The sequence below is a fragment of the Lemur catta genome, chromosome 12, assembly GCF_020740605.2.
Source record: "Lemur catta isolate mLemCat1 chromosome 12, mLemCat1.pri, whole genome shotgun sequence".
Classification (NCBI taxonomy): Eukaryota; Metazoa; Chordata; class Mammalia; order Primates; family Lemuridae; genus Lemur; species Lemur catta.
Genome location: NC_059139.1, coordinates 43521159 through 43547644, shown reverse-complemented (window position 1 = coordinate 43547644; position 26486 = coordinate 43521159). Strand labels below are relative to the sequence as shown.

The window sequence follows — 26486 nt, the reverse complement described above, 5'->3', positions numbered from 1 at the left end:
ATTGATATTATAGACACAGAATCTTCTTCAGAAATGACAGTTCCTGGGTAAAAGATGCTATATACAGTGAATGTCTGAAAATGTTAATCCGCTCTGCAAAAATTGTCTCACGAAGGAGAACATAATTTTGCAGCATACAAGTAAAAGTATTAGCAGAACATAACACATTCAAAGTGTAATACACCCCCCATTCCCCATCCCACTGGCTGTCAAGACTATAATATTCCATTTTGGAGTCTTTGGACAGACAGTAAAACAAAGGGGTAAATGGACCAACATTAAATCACTAATCATCAGCCCTCAGTTAATGGGTTAGTCTTCCCTGGCTCTGTTTGCATTTCAGCAGGCTCTCAGGTAGGCAAAAGGGGATAAAATGTGTGGGTAGAGGGAACTTCATGGCTCCACCTAAAGAAGAGGCAGCTTCTATCATCCACCTGTCCATATTTCCTTGAGTTATAAATCCCTTTACTTGCTCCTATAATTCAAAATGTTAAAGGTGGGGGGAATAGCAGGTGGGGGTAAGCCAGGCGTGGCTGGGCCAGGGAGCTCTCACCTCTGCTCCTCCCGCCTCAGACTGCACCATGCAGCGTGCTAGGTCCCTGGTGGCACATACCACAGTAATTTTGAGGAGGCTGCTACCATAAAGCATATCTGCCCTCTCCCTGAGGGGATGCTCAGTATCACAGGACAGGTACTAATGCACCACTTCCCCACCACGTGCCAGATCACCGAGCTACAGCGGGGCAGGTGAATGCACTAACTTTCTGCAATAGGGCCAGGACAAGGCAGAACTGCAAAATATGAGGCTTGTCTTGCACATCTGTGTCTTCTTTTTCCAAACTTTTTTTTTAACTTGACAATACCTTTCTTCTCCCTCATCTCACTCTCTTGCTAATCCTCCTCCTCAGCCATGAGGCTGCTCACTGCCTCATGGGCTCTCTGGCCTTACCTCACTCAAAGCCAGCCTCTTAGAGAACAGCCTGCTGAACTCAATCACACTGAAATGGAAATGACCAGTGAAGCTTTATGTGTTATCATCTCACAGGGATATGGTTGATTCTAACAGGGCCTCAAGCCAAATTCTTTTAATTGTGGAACTGCAGGCACAATCTTCCCTGAAAACATACACCCACATATACAGCTCTTTAGCACTTTGCTACGAATGAATCATTGGAATGGGTCTAATTAAGATCATTAAAATGCTCCAGTCACTAGCGGATTTTGCACAGCTGAGACCAGATGATCATTCTGGATACCCCCCATGCTCACTGTCGGTGCTTCAGCAACAATCAGCTCTGTCCCATAACAGAGAAGTATAGCAATAATCTAACCTTGAATTTATGCAGAGCTTAAAAGATCACAAAATGTTTTTATACCTCTTTTTGATACTCAAAAGAAAAAGAAAACTAGTTCAAGAGAAGAGTAGAGCAGGGTGGTCAAAGCAGAGAAAGACCTGGGTTAATAACTAAGTTTGGGCTGTTTTCAACAAAGAACAGAAAAACATCTAGTTGGGGTATCAACATTGCTTTGAATTATGTGCTATTTCAAATAAACAGATACTTGGTTTTCAAGATTTTTTGTGACTATGCGCCTATGAATTCAGTGGCCCACCTCTTGCAACCAGGTGCTTCAGAAAAAAATAAATAAAACCTCACCACAAAGGCACTCAGAGTATGTAGGCCTACAAGGCCCACACCTCTGTGGTTTTTGAAGATATTCTCAGCGTTTTAATGTGAAATGTCTAAAGCCCCAAACAATCACCACTTCTTGGGAATTTTGCACAGCATAATGTTGCGGACAACATAAGAACATTTATGACTCTGCACATTATAATCTCTCTCCATTGCAAGAGCTATTAATGACAACAAAACTCCAGTGCTGTAGGGAGTAGCTGTTTCATACTAACAGCCAGTATGTTTCACTTTTACCCTCTGATTTCCTCCCAAGTTAGAACAGTGGAAGACTAAAAGAATACTATGAAATAGTGAAGCTGAGAATTATAATAAAATGAAGATACAGCTCAGCATTAGCAAACCTAACTGTTTTCCTCAACCCCATTATCTTCATAAAATCACTAACCCAATTCCCCTAAGGACTATTTTGCCAGGCATGGCTTCAAATGAATGCTTGGTCCATAAAGGTCATGAAGAAGCAGCTAACAAGTGACATTTGTTTACCCCATTGCTAAAGCAGACTGTGAGGCTGAATCGGAGGCTGACCTAGATAATGCTGCTATTCGGATATAGCTTGGTCAAGAATGAATACCTCCAAAGACTCGGGAAAAGCCCTGAATTCACCATTTGTTCCTATACAACACTGATTTCCCTTTATCCGCAAGAGTGGGTTATTCCTTTCACATCCGTGGCATGGAAAAATCTTTATCTGACAAAAATTTCGAGAGGACTTTGCAAATCAGAGACTGAAACAATTCACCTTTGGTAAATTTTAGAAAATTAGATGCTGTTAAATTTCATCACACATTTAGAAATCTCAGAAGTTAAGCTCAAAAAAGCTCTGGAACAACCCAACGATCAACGTTCCAGGCCGTTCCAGATTTATTTCCTTTGAAGGATCTGTCCCCAGCAAGTGCAGCCTCAGAGTGGCATCTCATCCATTTGCAGAACAAATCTTGGCCTGACTCGTGTCAACCAGGGACAAAGGCAGGAGAAGGATTTGGAGGTTACCCAGTGGAAAATTTAGGATTCCAGAACCTCAGGAAACCCTGATTTAATTTAAGGCCCAGCTTTGTTTGCCTTGTTAGGGGGGAAAAACTGTACTGATGCAATCTACTCTCCTGTATTACATAAAATTTTAAGACCTAAAAGAAACATGATTATGGGTATGAGCCATAGCTAAGCATTTTCAAGGGTGTCTTCCCTGAAATCACATTAAAACTGCCAAAAGGAAGCTATAATTGGTGACTGACTAAAACACTTATCAGTCTATTCAGCCCAGCTGAAAGATAAGAAATACTTTAATATTAAAACCAATATTGCAGAAATATACAATAACCCTATCCTTAGAAACCCTGAAACAGGGTCTTTTTTTGTTGGAGACTTTACTAAAATAAAGTCTTTGTAAAGGTACCTTTTTGGTTAGAGGCCTAAGATGAAAACACCTTAAGATGATTCCTCCTTTAGGAAGAAATTCCAATGTCTTGGCACAACATCATTCATCATCTTTGGACTTTTTGTTTTTATTTTTTTGGCAAGTTGGACTAGATAATTCCTATGATCCTTTTCAAATCTAAAATCCTATGACTCAAAATTCTTTTCAGTAAACTTTCAATTTTCCATACTAGTTGATGAGGGAAAAAGAGAAGGAAACTGACCCTACAAAACAATGAAATGTCTCAACAGTTTACATTTAGGTGTAGGATGCAGAATCCTTCTTTCCTCAGGAACAAGTCTCTCCCAGTCTAGCTTTGTATTTCGAGACCCTGCCAGAAGAATGGGGAGTTCACAGAGCGATCAGGAGTTCGCTCCAACACTGACTGGTCAACTGATTTATACAACATTCACATGTGCAGACTCACATTTACTTGCCACGTTTATGACCAAACGGCAAACATTTAAAAATCACTCCAGATTCCGGAAAGGTTATAAAAACACGAAAACAAAAGATGGGATCCATGGGAAAATAAAAAGAAGACATTTAATAGTTCTTTCTCGGAATGGATACAGTTGGGTTTACAGCTCATTGTTTTCAGTCATCCTCCGACTAAATAAACTTTCCACCTGCTTAGTCAAGTGCTGAGAGAATAGGACTACACCAAAGTATGTATGAAGCATGCGTTTCATTTACCATAAAAAACTCTAATAAGGCAAATGTGTGCAGCTGGAACTAACTTGTACCAGATTTCACCAATCTCCCTAGTTCATGGTAGATACTTGCAAACACCTCTATAAGTCCCAGCTGTTTATAATTAATAGCTGATGTTAGGAGCACCTCGCCTAACTTGCTAAAATATTTTATTTAAACTAGGATTCTGAAACTTTTTTAAAAATAAGAAGTAGATCCATTTATTTTCAAGTCAAATAAATGGCCCAAAGATAAATTTAAGTTTGGCTCTTTTAAAAACAGTAATATTTCACATCGAATGTGCTCCTGAGGCCAGAGGAAATGTTCTTTCCTTTCCTAAAGTTTCTAGCCAAGTACTCACAAACCCAGTTTCTTCCCAAGAATATTTGTTTCTTATTTCTCAGAGCCTAGTTTGAAAAGGCTGGAACCTTTCACAAGTCAGAATAATTCCATTTGCTAGTTGGCTCTTTCTCCAAGTCCAGCTCGAATCTTATGGGACACATAAATCCTTGTCTGAAATGTAGGATAAGTGTCACTAAACATGCTAGGAAATTAGTAAACCACAGCTCGAAGCATAAATACAAAGATTTCAGTGAAAACTGCTTTAAAGTAAAACTGTGACAAGCAGAAATACCACCAAGCATTAATTCTTTAGCCAAGGTAACAAAAACATTCAAGGTAAAAGTATACATATTAACGACTAATCTGGGGAGAAAAAACAGCAATGCAGAGAAAAAATAGTATTGCTAGAAAGGAAGGACAAAGTGAATAAATTCACATTTACCCTGAATTACTTAATCCAGACATTCAGTCCATTTTTCCTGTCCAGTACCGTGTCAGGTACCATCTGGAAAGAAACAAAGCTAGGAGCAGCAGAAAGGTGGAATCTGAGAAAGAAAAGGCAGAACAAGGCACATTTTTCAGTTCCCGTGCTGTATAGCCAATTGCCACTGGATGGCAGCGGGGCTTTACTTAGCAACGTTGCTAGAGTTAGGACGGGTCGCTGGACATTCTCCCTAGTACCGGGCCAGAATCACTCACGGGGAAATGGAAAGTAGCTCCTCTCCACAGCAAAGGTTGGGGACCTTTAGCCTAGACATTGCAAACCTTTGTTCTGATTATCAGTAAGTCCCTTGAAAATTACTACTTTCCTATCAGAGTCTGGAGTTGGGGATTGAAACAAACATCTAAATAACTTCTAGGATTTTGAAATCCGGAGCGCGAGCGTGCACACGCTCACAGGCGCACGCGCGCATCCCTACAGTTTACTATTGAAATATTATCATCTCGAGCCCAGTACAACAAATTGAAACCACATTTTATTCTACTTTTTCTTGTTAACTTGATGGCTTCACCACACTTTTAAATGCTGCACACTCCCCTCCCTCTCCCTTGGCATTTGATCCTTTTCTTTTTTCTTTTTTTTTTGGTGAAATCAGTAATCTTACCAGCAACAAGCTTTGCTTTCAATAAGTATACCTGCCAACTTAAACAGCATCTCCTGAGGCAACGGAATAATGAAAGACACATGTAGGTACTTGCCTGTCATCAGATGCAAGCTCATGTCTGCCTGAAATTAGGCCTGTAATTCTGCTGATCCTCGGGTTTAGGACAGCGTGGCGGAGAATGGTCTAGAACGCAGCCCTTAGTCTAAACAGCAGATGAGGGATGCAAAGGGCCAAACTTTTTCAGCCCTGCTGGGCGTTCAACCAGTCACCACTCTTTAGCTCAAGCGGGAGATCTGAGGGATTGCTCAAACACTTGGCACACAGGAAGGTCTTAAGACACCAAGCAGAGAGTTCTGCTTCATTCCTGCCCGTGAACTTGAGGCAGTGCTTCAAAGCCCAAACTCGTGAACCAACTAGAACATCTCCAGCGTCAGTCCCTCCTCCTGCACACAGCCAAGGCTCCCCCAACCCCGACCAGGGCAAAGGTCCCGCACAACTCCTGTTCTGAGCCTCTCTGAGGATGAGAGCTGGTTGCCCCTTTCTCCCTCCTCGTAATGCAGCCAACTGTGTGCTTTCCTCTGTGGATGTAGACTCTGTTTCAAAACTTGCGAAGTCTAAATAATGGAAAAGAATGAAAGGGCTGGAAAACTTCAAAGAAATGAATTGTAGTTCTAGTCCACAAAAAAGCTTCCTACTTTTTGCAGCTGGGTCTGCCATCAGAAATCAGTAGCTGATTCATCCACGTCTACAGGAATCCCCTTTCCGCCTCCCACCTCAAGCCTGACTTATGCACTTCCTGTGTTAGTGAATGGCTTACAAATGTCCAGTGCCCTTAGTTTGGCCAAACAAGTAAAAACTGGGAGGGCCATGAGAGCTCATAAAGAGATACTCATTATAAAAATGATTACTTAAAAAAAAAAATAACAGGGTACACTGAAAAGCCAACCCAGAAACATCATTTACACTTTTTACCTTCTGAACCGAGAACCTATGAGTTATCAGGCACAAGGCCACCAGAGATGTGTTGTATAGGTTTTATCAAGAGTACGTTTCTACCATACATTATTAAATTACTATTTTAAAATCAAATCTAGAACCCAGAAATTTTAAGTTCCATAATAACAAAGGTGATGTTAGCCAACATAACCACTATATCATCTACCTTAAAGAATCTTCCTGGAAAAAAAAAAAAATCCTAGGATAGTTTAAGATTCTTATCAGAAAGCGATAGCAGTAACCCATTGTGTGCTGAATGGTTTTGAAATTTGATTATTGTATTTGGAAATTAATCATTTCCTTCACTTCCTTTCTCCCTTGGGGAGTCCTAAGTATGGATCACCAGATTAATTTGAGCATATGCATAAAAGGAAACACACACTCTTGCTTTAAAGGACCTTTTTAGAGATATGAATTAAGTTTCCTTTAGCTCAGCAGTGCTGGCAAGCAGATTCTGAAGTCTCATAAGTAGCCTAAAGAACTCCAAGACAGCCAACTCAAAATCTCCAAGCAATGCTGCTTTCAAACGCTAAAGACTGGGGACACACAAGCCTGCTAACAAAGCTAGGGCTCTGCTAGTATGGCTGAGTGCTAACACAGGAAGTCACCAACTTACACAGGGATTGCGTTTCCAAAGCTCATTTGTAAGCTTGCTGTACAAAAGCACACACTTTCCCCCCAAATGTTATAAATGGTGGTTAGGTCCCCAGATTAGCCGCCCACCAAAGTCTATTTCTCTCAAGTGATTTTGAATGACTGCATTGGTGATAACTGCAATTGGGCACATTTCTGTGACATAATGGGTGGTATAAGTTTTATTAAATGAATATAGACACTTAACTCACTTATGATAGTGTCTATTTCTATGTCTAAGCACATCAACAAGGCCAACAGGAATAACCTAACCCTCCCTCTTTCACAACTGATTCCAGAGGCAAGGGAGCTGACGGAGCTGGGAGTAGGGGCAGAGGAGGAGTGGCAATGCCAGAGAGCAGCACATGCGTTTCCACTCCCTTGCCCTGCTGGGGCCTGTCACTAAGATCCCACACTCTGGGGGGGGCACCCACTCCCTCCTCCTACCCCTGCAATCTGAGGAGCAGGCACTGAAGCCTCAACCTCTAGACCCCAGAGAGAAGAAAAGCACAGTGATGCGAGAGGATCAAGTGCTCAGAGTGAAGGCGGAAGACACAAAACGCTGGGGAGCAGGTGGCTCCATCCTGTCCCTGAAGTATGCTGCCCACTGAGCTGGGGTGGCACATTCAGCTCCTGCTCTCTGCTTCCCCCCACTGAGTTCTGAAGCTACCATCAAAGCACTGAAGACGTCCTCTCCATTTTGGTGACCCCAGAATCCAGCCCAACACTTGGCACAGAGTAAGCACACAACAGATGACTGTGAACACGGGTGCTCAGGGAATTACCTCCAGTTCCCTAGGGGCTCTCAGGTGAGCATTCATCCGGTTATCCTTCGCTCACCAGTCATCGACTGTCTTCTATGGGGGAATGCTCAAATGGTTGCTCGATTGAGAAAGTTTCTGTGTTAACTTTTCTCCCCAGCCATTTCCATTCAAAGAGTACATGAAATACTTGGTAAGTGATAACTTATAAACTCTTATTAAAGTGCAGCTTTATGGGAGGTTAAATCATTGCCATAGTAGCACAGCAGTGGGAGCTATTGGGGTAACAGAAATCTTAAAATGGCTTTCTGGATTAACCTATGTCATTTGAAGAAAGAAATAGTTTAGTAATGAAATCCAACTGCCCAATACAATATTCTTTAAAAATGAACTGAATCTAAATACTTAAGCAATGTGTGTTTAAGTACTGGCTTTTGTGACAGGACCACTTAGTGCCAGGGTAGATAATATATCTGGGCAGTATTTTCAAAGCCCAGTATATGTGTTTTTATGGAAATATAATACAAAAAAAACCCAAGGAGAGATACCACTATACATATTTGATGGTTGATAGAGTAAAATTAAAAAGGGATAAAAGTTGGATAATTGGAAAAGGTAGGGATAAAAGTTGCACATGTACCTAATTGTACTCTTCTTTAGTGGTGAGAACAAAACTAACTGGAACAGGAAAGTGACTCTGAATTTTAAATAATGAGTAAGCATTATATTCCTTTTCCTAAAGGAAGAGACAAAAATAGAAGAGAAAGAAGGTATCATTACTGGTAAATGGGCAGGTCTTTACAGAAGGAAATTACACAGCCAGATTATAACAATGCATTTCAACTTTCCTACATAAAATGCTCGTGTCTTAAATTCCTTGACGATATTTTCATAAAACTACCTTTTCCCCTCTACCTCGTCTTTTCAAACCAGGCTGCAACACCAGGTATTCATGCTGACATCCGTAAGAATTTGTTGGAAAACATAAACATGTTTCTCTTCCTTCAGAAAATATCTTTTCGTTTATTATGGCCTCACTCCAACCACTTTCCTGTTTGGTTTTTGCTTTTATTATGCTCTACTCATTTAAATTCATCAATATGTTACTTTGTAACAGTTTATATATTTTTTTCACACATATATAGGTGCACTACGTAAAAATTGAAGCAAATAACATATGGGTCTCCCAATTTCTCCTTATACAACCTCTTTCTTTAACTATTATAGTGCATGGTTCCCAGGAGGGGATAAATAAATTTTGCCAAATTAATTAACTGATCATGTAATGCCAACAAAGGGTATCAAATGATTATTTGGGTAGTACTTAACATAAAAAAGCTTAAAATTTCAAATATGAACAGATATCAAGACAAAATATACTGGAACAATGTTGGATTTATTCAAAAGTTTGTTAGGATATCTACCAACACACATGCACATAACCCCAGATAAAACACTAATCTATGTAAATGTTAATGTTCTCAAGATTTGAAGGGTGTTTAGATATTGGGAATGGGGGGCTGGGAGCTTTAAGATGATATATTACTAACAATAAAAAATTGCTACACTGGTGTTTTATATTTAAGTCCACATCATTTTAATAATTGAATTTATACATCCATCCAAAGAGTGGGGGGAAAGCCAATAAAAAGAGCATTTTCCAAGTTTGAAATTACTTGAGAATTTTCAACAAAAAACTTTTGTTTTATCAGATGCACATCAAGGACGTTCAACAACTCTGGGTAGATGATGCAGTTCAGGGCAGTGATCTTTGCACAGTGCCCATGATCTATAAAAACAAATCCCAGCACCAAAGGCCAATGTCACCAAGCCTGTTCCATTTCAGCTGGGCAATAAATACTAGATTTCAGGTTAGACCGAAGGAAAACGCAAACTAACAGAGTTATAAAGATATCTTCAAAATCAATCATCAAGCCTCTAAAATTTGTCCAATTAAAGATCTGCTTATCCATTTGATATTCCAGTAAAATGGAATTCTATTAACAGTCTCAAATATATACTTTTAGAAGAAACCATGAGAGCAGCTTACCTCCTTTCCACTTATGATTTAAAGAGATTGGCTATGATAAATTCAAAGTACAGGTAAAAGCTCCTAATCAAATCATATATTTTCAAGTACATTGACCAAGAGCACTACCAAAAGAATTCTATTTTGGTCACACCTACTACCTGTGATATTGGCCAACATCTTTTCGTTTTAGTTCTTTCTTTTTACCAGTAGGTGGCGATCTGTATTGCTAAGACTATGCAAAAGATTCAGATCCAGAAAGACTGTTTTTCCTCTCCCCTCTCAGGGCTCAGCACTTTTTTTTTTCTTTTCTTTCTTGAGAGAGTAGCAAGACTCTCTGTCACCTGGGCCAGAGTGCAGCGGCATCATCATAGCTCACTGCAACCTCAAACTCCCGGGCTCGAGCGATCCTCCTGTCAGTCTCCCAAGTAGTTGGACTACAACAGGCACATGCCACCATACCCAGCTACTTTTTTTTATTTTTTTATTTTTTGTAGAGACAGGGTCTCACTATATTGCTCAGGCTGGTCTCGAACTCTTGGCTTCAAGTGATCCTCCTGCCTTGCCTCCCAAAGTGCTAGGATTACAGGCATGAGGCACCTCACCTGGTCAAGCATTTATTTTTCTTTTACTAATGAGCCACTTCATAAATGATTAGTCATAAAGCCAAAATATTTTTAATTTATTAAGCTACTATAATTTTGGCTTTTGTAAAAGAAAAAGAAGTCCTGGAAATCTCCTCAAAAAGAAATCCACCAAAATGAACAAAGCAAACAAGACTCTTTGGGGGGGGGGTTGGGGATGGGGAGGCATGGTTTTGACGCTAGTATGACCTCCAAACAAGGCATAAAGTACGGAATACACCCATATAGCAAACTGAAAACTCTGTAATGGCTCACAGACAAATTGTACAAGTAATGAAGACATAATGTAAAAAAATACTAGTGTTCACCAAAAAACATCTTTCAAGGGATAAGACTTATAAATGTGAATGGAAACTGTTTCAAGAAATAAAACATTATTCCAGTGGTCTTTTTGTTTGGAGCAACACGTACACAGCTGCTCAAATTCACTGCCCCTTTCATTGAAAATGAAGGAAATACTCAAGTATGTGTTTTAGAAAGAATTGCTCAGTATAACCGCCATTACTAACTTACGTAATTCTCCTATAAAATAATTTCATTTCTTCTGTGGATAGTCTCAAAGGAGGTTAGAAGAACTCGTTACTACTTTCCACAAAACACTGCTTCATATAATTGTCAACTGTTTACATTGGCTTTTGGTCTTTATTTTCTGTGGCTAAATAATTTCAATTCCTTTCCTTTTCTTCAAGTTTAAACATATCACTTAAGTCTAAGAAGCAATTTTTTGTGTTTGTGCCAGATATTTTTAATTTTTGAGTGTTATCATCAAATAATTTGGTTTTAAATACTCTAATTAGAGTTTGTTAGGGGTTTGGTTGTGATCATGATGCCTCACAAATCCTTGGCTTGGTAGAGGGTCATCAATTCTATTTCACAGATGAGAAAATCAAGGTTAATTAAGTATGTTACTGTCTTTAGGTCACACAGCAAATTAGTCACAGCAATTAGGACTAACAGTTGGCCAAGGGCATTGTTCAAAGCTCTGAGATGCCCAGTCTGTTTGGAAGTGCTCCACATAAGCAAGAACAATGGAAAAGGACATTGAACAAAAGTGCAATGATTTTGGTGCTCCTACAACATCAGTAACAAACTCTCCTATAGATTTTCCACATGCCTGACCCAAACTTAGCATATTCAAAACTCAACCAAATTAAAGGAAAAAAAGCGTATTTATCTAAATTCCTAAACTTTCCAAGAGGTACAACCATCATTAAATATATTCACTTATAATGCAATAAATTATAAAATATGATGAGGATTTGCTAATGTAATAAAGTAATTCAAATATTTTTCTCCAACAAGGAGGATCTTTTGACTAGAAAATAACAGATAGCTAATAAGACCCATCACATGTTGCACTGTGTTTTTTTCCAATGCTGAAACATATTTCTTCCTTTCGAAGATGGCAGCTGAGTCTCAGAGAATCAACCAGAAGCAAGAGTGACTTGGATGCCTGATTTAATCCAGCTAGTAATTGAGTCACTTCACCTCTCTCTCTGTTTTGCCCCCTCAATAACAGAAAATGATTTCTTTTGCCACAGGGACGCAGGGAGGTTGATAAAACCACATACTACTTTGAATTTCTTAGAAACTGTCTGTAAAACCCATGGGATATGTCATGCGATGGAATATTACAGAACTCAACATGATGCTAAGTTAAAGCTACTGTTTCTTACCTCTAGTCCCACTGATAGCCACATGACATCTGAGTTCAAACAAGTGTGTTTTTCTAAAACATGTTATCTTATAACTATTATTGGAAAACAAAGGAAGAAAACTTCAAATTAACAATGGACATGACCAGTTAATCATTCAGTGAACAGTAGCACTAATATATTCAGCATTAGTTACAACATGGTTACAGCTAAAACTCCTCTTTGTACCCACAGAAATTTAACTTATTATTCAATACAAAAATGCAGTTAGAAAAGTTTTCACAAAGACCACTGAGTGAACTTAATATTTCTAATTAAAATACTCATAAGTAAACCCCAAAGTCTTTAATTATGGCCCATTTAGGTAAGAGAGTTTCAACACATGCTTTCTGCTAAATCCCACTGAAAAAACAGAATTTTCCATCACTAAGTCCTGTACCCATGCAAATACACTCCATACAACCTCTTCCTGCTTCAGATTCTTTTGTTTTTCTTCTAGCTAACTGGGAAGTGGGGGGAAGCCAAGTTAAATTAGTTCAATTTTAAAAGGTCATTATGTATAAATAAAAAATCACCAAGGATTGGTGGTTAACAGAATTTTGGTTTGCCATGGATAAGCACATATTGTTGCTTATGGGCATCTGTCAAATCTGCAGGAATTTAATCTTAGTGGAGAACATAATTAATGCAGCCACAGAACACTCCAAATTAATACTTTAATTTAAACTACAGCTGTTTAATCTTCTTATTGTAAGAGACCAGGATACCTAATGCTTGATTTTAGAAGAGCAGGAAGTAAACAAGAATGAAGAGAGGAAACTGAAGTTACTCAATTGTCCATGAAGCTTGAGGAACCATTTTACATAATCTCTATTAAGTAGCCCCCTGTCACTCTGGTCCGTTTGATTGTTCGATGGCAGACTGGTCAGAATCTGGATCCCAAAGGTAACTTGTTTCTGCCCCTGATCCACCAAAATTAACTGAGCAGCTGCATGAGCTGAAGCCCTGGGCTGGGAGCTGGTCTTGATTCTACAGTAGCTTCTTTTTGGTGAGCAAATTGAACTGCCTCTAAAGGAAAAGAAAGGCTTCAACGGGTAATCTGTTCACCACAGTTGGTTTACACATTTTCTCCAGCAAGCATTCTGGGGAGGAAGGAAAGGTACAACTATGGGTACACATTCCTAGTCGGGGCCCAGGCAAATGAATTGAAATCTGTGACTTCTGCAGACGTGTTTGCTACAAATCACGTGACTGCCCAGGCTCCAGAGTGAAATGGTTCATTCAGCTACAGCTGTGGTGGAACAGAACTTTCAGCTTCCTAACCCTACCCACTTTCAATTCATTGCAACTTCCCTTGAAGAATTTGCTAGGTTATGACCTCCCTAGTTGGTTCTTCCCAAAGCTGAATTTTCTGAGGAAAATCCTCTCCTCTAGTTGGAGCTCACAGGACAGTACATTTTTTTTTTTTTTTTTTTAGACAGGAAACAGAACATCAAATCCTTTCAAAGTTTTAAAACTAATCACAGCAGTGGAACAAATCTTTTCTTAATCAAAATTATACTTTAACAGAGAACCTATCAGAGAGGTTAAAAAAATTAACTCTTCTGATACCAAGAACAGAAATACAAGTTAGGTTTCACAAAACACAGAAGCAAAGTGCTCAAGATGGGCCTTCCTCTTTCATCGTGGCCTTTGTAAAAACTGCACAGTGGACCAGTGGGAATTCTGGCAGGAAAAAAGTCCCATCAGAAGCTAGCTTTTTGTGTTTTTTTTAAAGGCCTTGCTTATGCAGAAAATTCTTGCTTTTTCCATTATGTGGTGTCTGGGGGAGGGTGGGAAGAGGAAGGCTTCTTTCTATACTTGTAGAGCACTGTAATTTAAAATGAGTCATGCAAAACATAAATGTAAATGGTAACCTCTGAGGCGGGGGTCAGCAAATTTTATTCCCACTTAGATCCAGTTTTCTCTGGCAAACTCGACCAAACCAGGGGCTTTCCCTGGATCGTCAGTCACACTCCAACTTACCCAGACACTGAGGGCCAAGTCTGAACGGAAGCAAGCTCGAGGAGGAGGTCTCCAGAATTGAGCAATCCTTGGCCATGGCCCAGACAGACCCGGGCTATCTGTTCAACCCAGCACACTTTCCATTTCACAGGTGTGAATTTTTCCCCAATCACAGCTACAAGGGCATACTCTAACTCCTAAGAGGGGTGAGACGATCTGTCTTGGGGGTAAGCCATAACACAGAAGTTGACACTGCCACCTTGGTCTGGCCTAGGAAAGCATTTGAGTGTCTATCTACCCATAAAAGACCTTTCTTTATGCCTTGCCTTACTGGAAGTAGTACTTCAGATAAAAATCATTAAATCTGCCCAGCACCTTGGACTTTTCTTTTGGCTTCATACATTATGATGTGAACTGAAGTCTGACTGCTGTGTTTGCTAAGCAAGACTCAACTTGAGGCCACATGAAAAAGTTCAGATACATGATCCATGTTCTAGCCTCATGTGCTCTACATCAGAGCTGTTCTTTTCTCTAAGATAAAACTTTTGCCTAAACTTTAATTAACCAATTAAAACACAAACATTCTTCTACCTTGGAATTGCTATAAAGGAATATGACTCTGGGTTCCAAAACTAACAATGTTCAAATAGCATAATATTTTGCCTAAACGAAATGACTGCATTGTTTTAACCTATGGTATTTCATATTCTTCCCTGTTTATTTCAAGCAAACTTTGTTTGAAAGAGTTGATGCGTTTTCTTCCAAATGTGTAAATAAATTGTCTCATATAAGTCTCTGGTTTGATACGTGTTTCTAGTACATGACTTTGACAGAAATGAGATATCAGCCAATCAATCATTTTTAGTGTCTACATCTGTAAGATTCTTAAGTTAGTTTCAGGGTAGTGAGTATATGGGCAAAAATTACAGAAATGTGAGACCATATTTAAAAGCGTACAGTTTACAGGCAATTACTTGCTAATATTTAGTTAATGCTGCAAGAGGTTCCTCTCCTGCATTTCACTCCGAGGGTGGTGTGGTACAGTGTCATGTGGGAAAGCACACATTCTGCAGGGAGAGTCTGCATGCAAAGACCAGCTCTGCACCTTCTACCAGTATTTGACTCTAGGCAAGTTTTTTTCTTTCTAAGCCTCAACCTGTAAATAAAACCAAGTAAGATAAGGCAGGTAGAGCACACAGCACAGTGCCTGGCACAAAGCAAACGCTCAATGTGTATCTGCAAACAAACAAATGAAGAGTCACGCTGAAGAAATTTCACATTTTTCATCTCAGAGGCAAAACATTTCATCTTGCATGTATTTAAGAAAGGGAAAAGGTAGCACAGTAATGCTAAAAAATTGCAAATACAACCTTTTCAGCAAATCAAAAATTCCTGTAATTAATCAACTGCATACCAGAATAAGTCCAGAATAAGGGAACAAAATTAATCAGAACCTGTGCTACTTCTGCCCAAAATATTAAATATCAATTCTCTGTCCTCTCAAAAGATTTCCCCCCTCATTTTAAGAGGCTTTAATTACTAACAGTAGTTACTATTAGTAACTGTTTATTAACCCCTGCTGTCCCCATTTCCTTCTCTTACGAAATTATATGTTTAATGTGAGACAACATAATCTGAAAACTACTAACTACATTTGCTAGGATATAAAATTTTAAACATTTCAAAATGCGAACTAAACACAACATTTGACGATGGTAAAACATGGTCCCTGAAGGGTTCACTGAATCAAAAGACTCTTACCATTGTCTAAGCAAAACCCTTGGCTATATTTTGGGTGAGTTCTAAAAAATGAAGTAAGTAGGGTTGCTTGGAAAGTGGAGAGGGACAGCAGTCCTTGTATTTTGGGAAAAGATCATTGTTAAACTGACCCCACCATTCTCTGCCAGAATGGATGAAAGGCAACTAGTCTCACAGCTAGATTATGACAAAACCAGGAAGGAAGGAAGATAGGAAGAAAAAAAAGTATTAAATATTGATAGTAAAGGGACCATAACAACTAAGTTAGAATTCACCAAAAATAGTTAAGGGAATAAAAACAGTTAACTAGCGACAATTCACTTATCTGACTATACTGGAACAGGCAAAGAGGTCTGAGTCTGCTGCACAGACTCAGGTTCCTGGCAAAGAAAACATTTTTTTTTTTTCTTTAATCTTGTGAAACTTTTCCTTAATGAGGGTCAAAGTTAGATGATTCCAATCATAGAAGAGCTGGAGAGATGTGGTCTGCCAAGAGCTGGAGTTTCAGCTAAACAACTGTGAATTTTATGCTCCAATATATTTAAACTTCCTCTAAAAGTTAAAGCTGAGTAGGTTTCTCAAGTTTCCCCTAAGGGGACGATTAGACCACAAGTGACAGTTACAATATAACTGTACATGTAACTACAATCCAAACAATGGAGGCTAGCAAAGTAGCAAGTGAGAGCTAGCTTTCAATCCTTTCTTTAGGGCTGCTTTGAGTGAAATAGCAAACCCAAATTGTTAAGGTGCATTTGCACACCATACCTCAACAATGACTCTTTTCTATATGTCCTTGCATACTATATTACTTATGTACTATATTATGTTATATATAATATTTAGTATTTATTATAAATACATATCATGTATTAATATGTTTTATACATAAACATTAATTTACATATAGATGTATATAAATATTGTAACATTATATAAATCTATAATGTCACCTACAACATTGAGAAGCACTAGCCATGTGAGGGTTAAAAGGAAGGTCAGTATTTTAACCACTTAAGACCCATAGGTTCCGACATGCAGAGGGAACAAACTGTCCTTTAAGAGTAATCACCTCTTTCGAGCCAGTTGCTCTGATGAAGTTGCTGTAAAGAAGAGTAACTTGCACATCTGCTTTATTTTCTTTAGTTTTTCTTGGGTCTATTTCCAGAGAGAGGAAAAATCTGCTTGTTTAACTTTGTCATATCAAACCACATCACAGGCTTCTGGCAAGCCAGGGAGTCATCTGCCTTTGGCTTCAGGGTACCCTGTGGCCAATCAGGAGTAAGCAGTGTCACATCACGTAGTATTATGTGAACATTACCCCCCACTGGCCCCTTTGCTCTATGGCAGAGCTTCTTAGAAGCACTGGGTAGGCCTGTTTGGGGTCAAGTCTCAACTCCGCCACTAGCTATGTGACCTTGGGCCATCATTCACCTAAACTTTAATTTATCTTTACAACAGGTTTAATAAGAAGGCCAGTGTCATGCAATTCTTATGAAAACTAACAAGTAAAATGCAGTGAAACGTTAGCACAGCACCTGAAATGTGTTGAACACACAAATATAGATATACCCAGCTTTATGTTTATATGGGTATACACATATATCTGTACATACGTATGTTTATGTATTTCTTTAAAGTGTTCATTCATAGTCAGCATTTTCCCCATCAATATTGTTATACTTTGTTGTCTACCTTTTGGAACATGCATTATATTTCTAGGTTATATATATTTCAGTTTTATTCTTCTAGTAATTACTCTTTAAGTTAATCAAAATTACTTTTAAACTTATGCCTTTCTAATTATAAAAGCTTAAGAACGAAAAGCCAACTTCTAAGTCTTCCCATGTGACATCAGAGGTTTAGCTTATCTTGCTTGTCAGAGGATGCCTCTCAAGAGCCTGTCCACGTAAAACATAAGGAGAAAGCTCAACGGGTTCTTAAATCATCTCTTCTCCTCAAAACTTTATTGAAATCCACCTTCTACTGTTTGTCATTTACTGCTATAAAGGAGCAGACAGACAATATTGTTCCTTGGTAGTAAATACCTTGCTAGATATTTTGGCAAGGTACTTTATTATTAGTTTTATAATTTAAAACAAAATACCAAGACACATCCAGAGGTGGCCTTTCATTGATCTCACAGGAAGAATGCAGAGAACACTTCCAAATCTGCAACACGCATGGAAGCTTATTGTAATTATGTTCTTTCACTTGATATGATTTCCTGTTTACCAACATCTGCAATTTTTATGTGAGATCTTCTATGTACCTTCTCCCTCATTTTAAATTTTTCTTTTGATTCTGAAAGAGCTTTATCTGCATTTCTCCTTCACGACAGAATTTATCTTCAGCTGGGTCAATTCTGCTCTTTACTGCCTGATATGAATTTTAATGCATGATACATTTTTAATTTCTTTAATCATTTTTAATCGTTTTTGCTCCCATTTCATCCCATCCCATTGTATCTTCAGCTCATAATCACGTAACTGCGTTCTGCCCCTTTCACAAGGGCCACGTCTTTTTGAAACAAAAAAATCAGTTTTGCAGGTCTACTCTTCGTTTGGATCTCCAATATGATCTCCCCCTTTCCTTTATGGAGAAACATTTTTCTGTAGGCTTGGTTAGGTTTTTCCTGCTTACTTATGATTAAATAGGGAGAGCTCTGCCCCGACCTGGTGTTTGCTCTGAGCCCACCCATGATCCCACTTGTGTGCTGGCTACAGACTTAAAGTTAGTTGGCAGGTTGAGATGAATCATTCCCAGGTCAATTCCCAAAGTGTTTTTCATTTCAACACAGTTTTGCTAGCCTGAGAGAAAAATGTTCTCCTGCCTTTATTGCCCAGCTTTCTGATGCTCTGAATGATGGTGCACCTGTAGTACTAAAAACCCGTCAGTAAACACAGGTCTTTCTACTCTACCCCACCCTCCAGCACCTTTTTAAGAATAAGATTCTCAGGACATAACAGGAATGGCCCCTATCCCACCCTCCCAGCCCTGCCTGGTTATTTGCTGAGCTGCAGCCTCCCACTGAACAGAAAGGCAATGTTGGGGAGACAGGAGAAGTGCAGTCTGGACAGCTACCTGTGCCCTCCTGAATTACGGGCAGAGAGTCAGGGAGGAGATGGTCTGCCTGGCTATCTTTAGGTGATCCACACTTATCCTGTTGTGTTTTTAAACCCAGTTCTGATGAGTTTACAGTATGCATTTCTCCCCACTGGTTCTAGCTTGTGTGTGTTTAGAATGTATGTTTGTGTTTTTCTATCTTCTTAGGGACTTCTCAAGAGGCTATGTCAGGACTGAACCAGTCAGAGGCCTTCTTAATGCAATCTTTAAAATAAGTTTCTCTTTCAATTAAAGAAAAAGCAAAAATAAAAGTATCCAAGAAATTTTTGCTGGTGCTCACTGCCTTTGAGAGATCTCTGTGCAATGTCACGTTGTTCTTTTAAACACCTAGAAATAAAATTCACCTGTGCCTTTCATGTGCCCTCATCCACCCTTCTGTCCTTGGAATTCAAGTAACAGAAACACAATGTTTATGTTATAAACTTGGCAGTGGTCTACTTTCCTGAGGAATAAGTTTTGACATTCAAAGGAATTTAGTAATTTACTCAGTCTTTTAAAATGGCCTTTACTGCTAATCTTAACATAATTCAGGTATACGACTTCAGATTCATTTGAGTCAACTTGAGATTTCTCTACTTATGGATTTCAAGCAGCTGCCAGCCGCATGCCAAAACACACAATTCTTATGCTGGATATCCTCAAGTTTTTGGCTTTTAAGCAGGTAATAAGCAGTCTGTGCTCTGTTTTAATCAAAATGATATGAGTCAGAAATAAGAAAATTTAAAACTCAGGGAAATATCTAAAGCAGACACTTAACTTCTTCAAAACTAACAGAAATGGAAGGTAAAATCCATTTGTCAATGATACTTAACTTTTGAGCTATCTGATCAAGGTACATTTCTTCCTGAGGAAAATTGCATATACACACATATGCTCAAAATTTTGTCTTGGCTTCATGGCCTTATCAGTCTCTTTGTAATTCAACTCTTTAATATATTTACCAGACCTAAAAAAATGTTGTTAGTCGTATGTACAGTGAAGGTAATTTGATCTTGTAATTGTATGAATGTAATAGCTAATGAAACTTAACAGACAAAATAGAGATGATGGAAGACTGCCCCCAAAGCAGAATTCAGTTACTGATAACTTCACAAAGGACTGCTTAACAAGATCCGCACAACTGCCCGCCTTGCCCAGAGTGTTCTTGAACCCTGTGAATGCTCCATCAGTACGGAGTCTGCTTTATTTTTAAATATTTATAAATCATCATTTGGAAAATGGTTGTAATAATGCCATCTTTGCAGAATAGTGAGAATCAAATGAAAACTGTCTATAAAATGTCTTGCACAATGATTGGCAAACAGTAAGTCTGCACATTTTTTAAGGTTCACTTTGAAAAAGATATATTCAACATTTAAATAGATTCACAGGGAAGTGTGAGACAATAATGATAATACATACTTTGATATGTTCTAACCAAATTCATTATATCTCATTCCTTGGTATTCAGTAGATATTCAATATTATTTAGCAATAAAGCTATCTTGTTCTAACCTCTTCAAGTACCTCTCCACCAAAAGTGGAAAACTTACTTTTTGCTACCTAAAGGAACGTGGTAAGACTTAACGATGCTGTAAAATGCTTTGAAATTAGAAATTAATAATGACACAAACATTAAACTATGTTTCTATAGTTAGGACACATGGATAGAAATATTTCAAATAAACTTGTTACTAATAAAAAAGCAACATAGTTAAATATTAAAAATTATTTTAACAAATAGGATAAAAATAAAACCAACAATGTTTAATGCAGAGTCACATTAAAAAATTAACATCTTATTATAATATCTAACATCACAAAAATCTTATGAACACTCTTAAGGAACTCTGAATCTATTTTACTAAAAAGCAGTAGCAAGTTGGCACCAATGCCCACATGTTCGCACCGGGGCATTGGTTCCACGTGCTGGGTCTGAGAGCATTATGCCAGCTTTCCTCTTTCGGGAGAAGCCTAGAGGATGAGGACAACCACCCCAGACAGTCACTCTGGCTTCACAAGGCAGCCTGGCCTAATGCCTATGCTAACGTGTTACCTCTTAGGTAGACTTAAAGAGATCTGAACAAACAAACCTTTATAAACTGAACAAACAAAAGTTAGAACCATCACCTTCTACTTACTTTGGAAAATTTAACAAAAAATCCACTAAACAAATCAATCCCTAGGAACTCTGGGTGCACACCATGTCAAGGAATTTACTTATACTGTACACATCCAGTACAAAGGACGCAGCACATGGGTATTTTTTTAATTCACCAACGTACTGGAACATGTGCAACTGGAAGAGTCTCAAACCAACGTAGATGTCAGCAACTGCTGAATGCCTACCAAGAGAGGTGGAGCATAAAATTTTACACTGGTGAAATAAATCTTAAACTCATACACCATGTAGATTTGCAAAAACTTGAGACCCATATAATCCGACTGACCAGCTTCCAATCAATCTTGCAATGAGATCATGTGGGCACATCTTCCCAACCATCGTAGATTGTTTCTCTACATAAGTCCTCTCATACATTCTTTTCTTCCCATATACAGGGCTTCTGGGTTACATTAGTGGGGATACACTATTAGTGAGGACTTAAACTTTTCCAGGTTTTATCTCTCCCAACAATTCTTATAAGTAGGAAAAGAGAGATTAAAACAAAAACATGGCCAAAACTCAGAAGAGGCAGCATCTTAGCTTTTCATTTTATAATTAGAGAGCACTAGGATTAAAAGAGTTAAGAAACTCATAGGAAGTAAAGCAGGGTAGAATTTCTGACTCAAATAATATATCACAGATTTATATTTTACTTATGCTTATATTTTTTACTATCTTGGATATCAAATCTGATCAAATTACAAAGAGTCACCTACAATACACTGTAGTAAATTCACAGTTGGAACTTCAATATATATCAAACTGTGACAGGACAGAATAATCTACAGGCATTGCATAATACATGCTACCAACTGAGAATAGATAAACAGATGAATACAAACATAGTGCAAATACCCACAAGCAAAAAACAGTCCAGAGAAGGTATTCCTGAAAATCACAGCCACGTTTTCAGTTAGGAGAAAGTTCTACATACCTAATTATACAAAGGTCTACTGCTTGTTTGTTTCATTTTTAATTGCAGTTATATTTTAACAATGTATACTATGATATTGTGTTTCATTTTTAATTTAAAGTTATATCTTAACATTCCTACTACTATAATTCCATGCACTATTTGTATGGTGCATGGAATTATCATACTAGAAATAAAATATCATGGTCCTTTACATAAATTGGTAAATACGAACAACACATTCACAAAGTATTCTGACAATATTTTGTTAAATAACTTGACATTTTAGGGAAATTATACACAAGTAATTGAAATAAAGACAATTTCTAGTCCACTCTGTCCTCCTCTATTGAAAGCCTCAGGACTGCTTTGATATTGAATGCCAAAAACTCGATCAAGACCTCAAAGTATTAAGATATAATCCATCATGCAATTACGCTTCTCATTTCTAGCTATCACACCAAGTAATTTTCTCCTATCTCGGCCTTCAGACCAGTGTTACGTCTTTTCCCCATGGAAATCTGTTAGCAACAAAGACACACATATGCACTGACTAGCTGTACTGCTAACATCTGCTTTTTTGTTTTTTACTAATCAAAACATGGATATGTAAACGATATCATGTATTTGGCATTCTTTCTTGCCATAGGTAAAAAATTCTCCCCGTTTTGGATGCTACTTAGCAGATGTAACGCACCATTTGTTGCTGAATTTCAGAATTTCTAATGTTTATTTTCTCAAACTCAAACTTACTGAAGAAATGCTTACTAATCAGAATTCCTCCTGTTTTAGACAAAGATGCATTCACCTAGAAACCAGAAAATACTGACAACATACTTATCAAAGAATTTATTGACAACTAAGTTAAAAAGAAACACTTTTGCTGATAGAGTTCTATTTTTATGACAAAGAAAATTTTATTAGAACATCAACATTAACTTAGTTGCTAGGAAACAAAATAGGCTGCCTCCACTTAAATAACTTCTGTTCAAATCAGAGGTGTCAGGGCTTTATTTAGGCTGTACAGATATGGACATTGGACCCTTTGCCAATGTTAGAAAAAAAGGGCACAGAAACAAGCCTTAACAAAAGCATCTGAACAAATACCTCAGTTAAATAAGAAAACATAACTTGCCTAGCACAGCTCTGTGATTCTAAAGGACACAGGCAGAAAAGAACACCTGGCAAAAAGCATCTCCTCAAATAATGTCCTACTCTGTAACCCTGAACGTAACTGTCGCCATAGTTCCAGGAAAAAGACAATCAAGTCCTTCCCTGCAAATAATAGACTAGGGGGAGGGGGAGAAATGCCTTCTCCTCTCTGGAAATAGCAAGGGCAGCCTCTCTACTCCTGGGCCACTCAGGTTCTGCCTATAAATTCCTAAGGTGGCCAGGTCAGCTCAGGGACAGAACCCTCACGCTAAAAAGCAGAAAAGGTGAGACTTCGTCATCCTCTTGTCAATTTCCTTTTCAAATAACCATGGATATATTATCCAAATTGTTAATTAGGGTTACTTTCCTTTCTCCTACACATTTCTGGGGAAGCAAAACAACTAAATTTAACAGGAAAAATGTTTTAAGAAATCAAGAAATAATAAGAATACAAATGCTGGTGCTTATGAGAGAGAGAACTGGGTTGCAATATGTAACTGAATATGCAAGTAATATATTCTGTGATCACAAGAGAAGTGGTTAGGCTCATCTGATTTTGTTAAAAATAATTACCACATTTGTTTTTTTCAGACCCACTCTTTCACCAATTATATTGATTACATCTTTTAGAAATTTATTTCATTTTATACTAAAACACAGAGGGCAAACACCTAAAAATTTTTACGCCTGGGTAAAAATCTCTACAATGCTCTGATGAACCTTTCTGGTTGGTCAGAGTTAGAGACAGGGCTCAAAGGTCCCTATCTTCAAAGATCCTGCAACCGGCCCTGCTTTCCCACAAAAGTAGATGCAGAACAGGTAGTCAGCACTCAAAGTTGGATGGCTTACCCCACCATTTGGGGGTTTAACAGGACAACTCTCCAACTTCACAGAAAAGGCTTACTTAAGTAGGAGAGAAAGTGGAGAAAGTTATGAGAAGGCTTATTCTGAAACAACACAGAGTTCATAATGGCAGGAGTTTGTGAAGCAAAGCAAATTACTTGCATGAACGCTATTTCAGTGGTCACAAGGAGACAGCCATAGGTTATGGCTGCAGGGCTCAGCAAAGGTGTGTAATTTGGGATCGGGTCGCCATTTTCTATGACCTCTGTACGGTGTAGTCAATTTATGTGATTTATTACAGCCTTGCTTTCTAGACAGAGAGCAAAAATCATGGAGGGACACTCAAAAATGCTGAGTGTGAAAAATGTAAAAATAACATGCCTCAGGAAACCCTGAAAGCAAACACCCATCGCGGACTTTTTTTTTTTTCCCATTTAGGGATTTTGATCAAGATTTAAAATAGGCCACGCCAAATGCGTGCTTTATGTTTTACATTCAAAACCAGCTGGGACCCATTGTCAGAGTCCCTGACGGGAGCATAGGGAGGGGTGTGTGGGTCGTGGATGGAGGGGCTCATAAGTGGTCTCCCAAGTTAGCAGATTTTAACATTCTACACAAACATGGGCACAGAATCTCACTAGTCTATATACTCTGCATTAGCATGACTTTAAGTAAAGAATCTCAAAGTACGTGTCAAATCTACTGTCTTGAGAAATAGCCAACCTTCTTATGAGAAATATATTTTTATTCCCCTATCCCTAAATCCCCACCTTCAATCGACTCATTTCCTTGTGTACAAGAGAAAATACAGGACCCTAGTTGGATGGGGTTGTAAGGGGATGGAATGCCAGCACCTCGGTAGCCCAAGGCAGAAAGAGCTAGAAGATTGACTTTCCACAGCTGCCTCTCCTAAGGGCGTGTGATACTCACCTTGCATGCCCAACACACCCTTCTCCTGAACAAGATGTGAAAGAGGTTCTCTCCTAAAAACATAAAAAGTGGCTCTACTGGATTGTGGGAAAATGAAATAAAATGTGATCCTCATATTGGCAATTTTAGCCCCCACTGCAAAGGGAAGGAAATAAAGGAGGGGAGAAAGGGCATGAAATCTGTGACACTTGCTGATCACGACACACCTACTCAACTTGGCTTAAGGGACTGAAGACAGTAATCAGTTTAACCCACTTCCCCACCAGCAGAACGACTGTCCCAAACACCGGGGCAGAACATAAGAGCTCTGGAGACCTAGCAGGCAATGGTTAAAGCTGAGGCAGGATGCCTTAGATGTGAATGATATGAATGACAAATAAGCTGTGATTTTCAAAAGCAGGATGGGCTGTTAAGCCTTGTATGCCTGCCCATGACACACAAAGCATCTGGCTAATTTCAAACGCCATGCAGGAAATGAAATGGCCAGACGATGAGCTGCAACAGTGCACTCGCTTGCTGGAAACCTACTGCACCGTTCTAGATACTTGGGATAATGGGGGACCACAAAGATCCCTCCCCGCATGGAGCTCACAATCTAACAGAGGGAACAGACAATAAGTAATAAGCATAGTAAGTAAACTATATAGTAGGTTAAGCAATAAATGCTTTGCAAAACCAGGGGGTCAGGTTGAAGCATGAAATAGAGTGAGCAGAGCTAAGGCCAGTGAGAAGACAGACTGAGCAGAGTGGTGAGAGTGGGTCACCCAAGCAGCCATCTGTGGAGGAGCTGTCCAAGCAGAGGGGACAAAGCACAGCCCTAAAGTGGCAGAGCGGCACGAGTGGGAGGCAGAGGGCATGCTGGCTGGCTGGAGCTTGATTTCATCTTTTATCTCTGCTTTCTAGCACAAAATAGGGACTCAGTTCACGCTTGCTAAAGGAATTTAGTAAAACAAATCCAAGACTATCCAATAAATAAATTCATTCAATCCATAAGTCAGGGCTTCCTTAAAAAAAAAAAAAAAAACTGTATGCAGAATGTAGTGGTGGAGAGTGTATGCTCCTGAGAAGAGCTGTATATGAGATTTTCTGACAGGTTTTTGACTCTGTTGCCCCCTAAAAGTTAAACTTCACAGCTTTATTTCCAAAAGATAAGGAAAGTGGAAAAGTGGTTTCTATTATGTAGGGAGGAAACTCTCACACAGGGTCTACTTTTAGCCAGAGTCTAATGATGACTTTGTTTTAAAAACAGAGGTCGTGAGGTTCGGTAGGATGCAAGGGACACAGGATCAGCATGCAGGCATCCCAGCACCCTCTGTGCACCCTGATGTCTATTAACAGGCTGCACCACCTCCACAGAAGAGGACTGCATGTGGTTCTTGGTCCTGGGTTAGGGGGTGGGCTGGGAGTAACCTTCTAAATGCAGACAGCCAAACACAACAAATAGGCTAAGTCAGGTGGCGGGAGTAAAAAGGAAAAAAAAAAAGGCAAAGAATTCAACTACAGTAAGAAAAGAACTACCTTTTCTTGCTTTCACACAATTTGTCACTGTAAAAACTTTTCAAATAAATACAAACTTAGGCAAAAGAAACCAGTTTCATAGGTTCCAACACATAAAATTTGTCCTTACAACTATTTTCTATATCAATTTAACAT

At 38.8% G+C, this 26486-nt stretch overlaps 1 protein-coding gene across 3 annotated transcripts in view; it reads right to left on the bottom strand.

Annotated features, from left to right (window-relative positions):
• PIK3R1 (phosphoinositide-3-kinase regulatory subunit 1) overlaps window positions 1-26486 on the bottom strand; it is an 82824-nt gene that overhangs the window by 42634 nt on the left and 13704 nt on the right. The gene's annotated exons all lie outside the window — the stretch shown is intronic.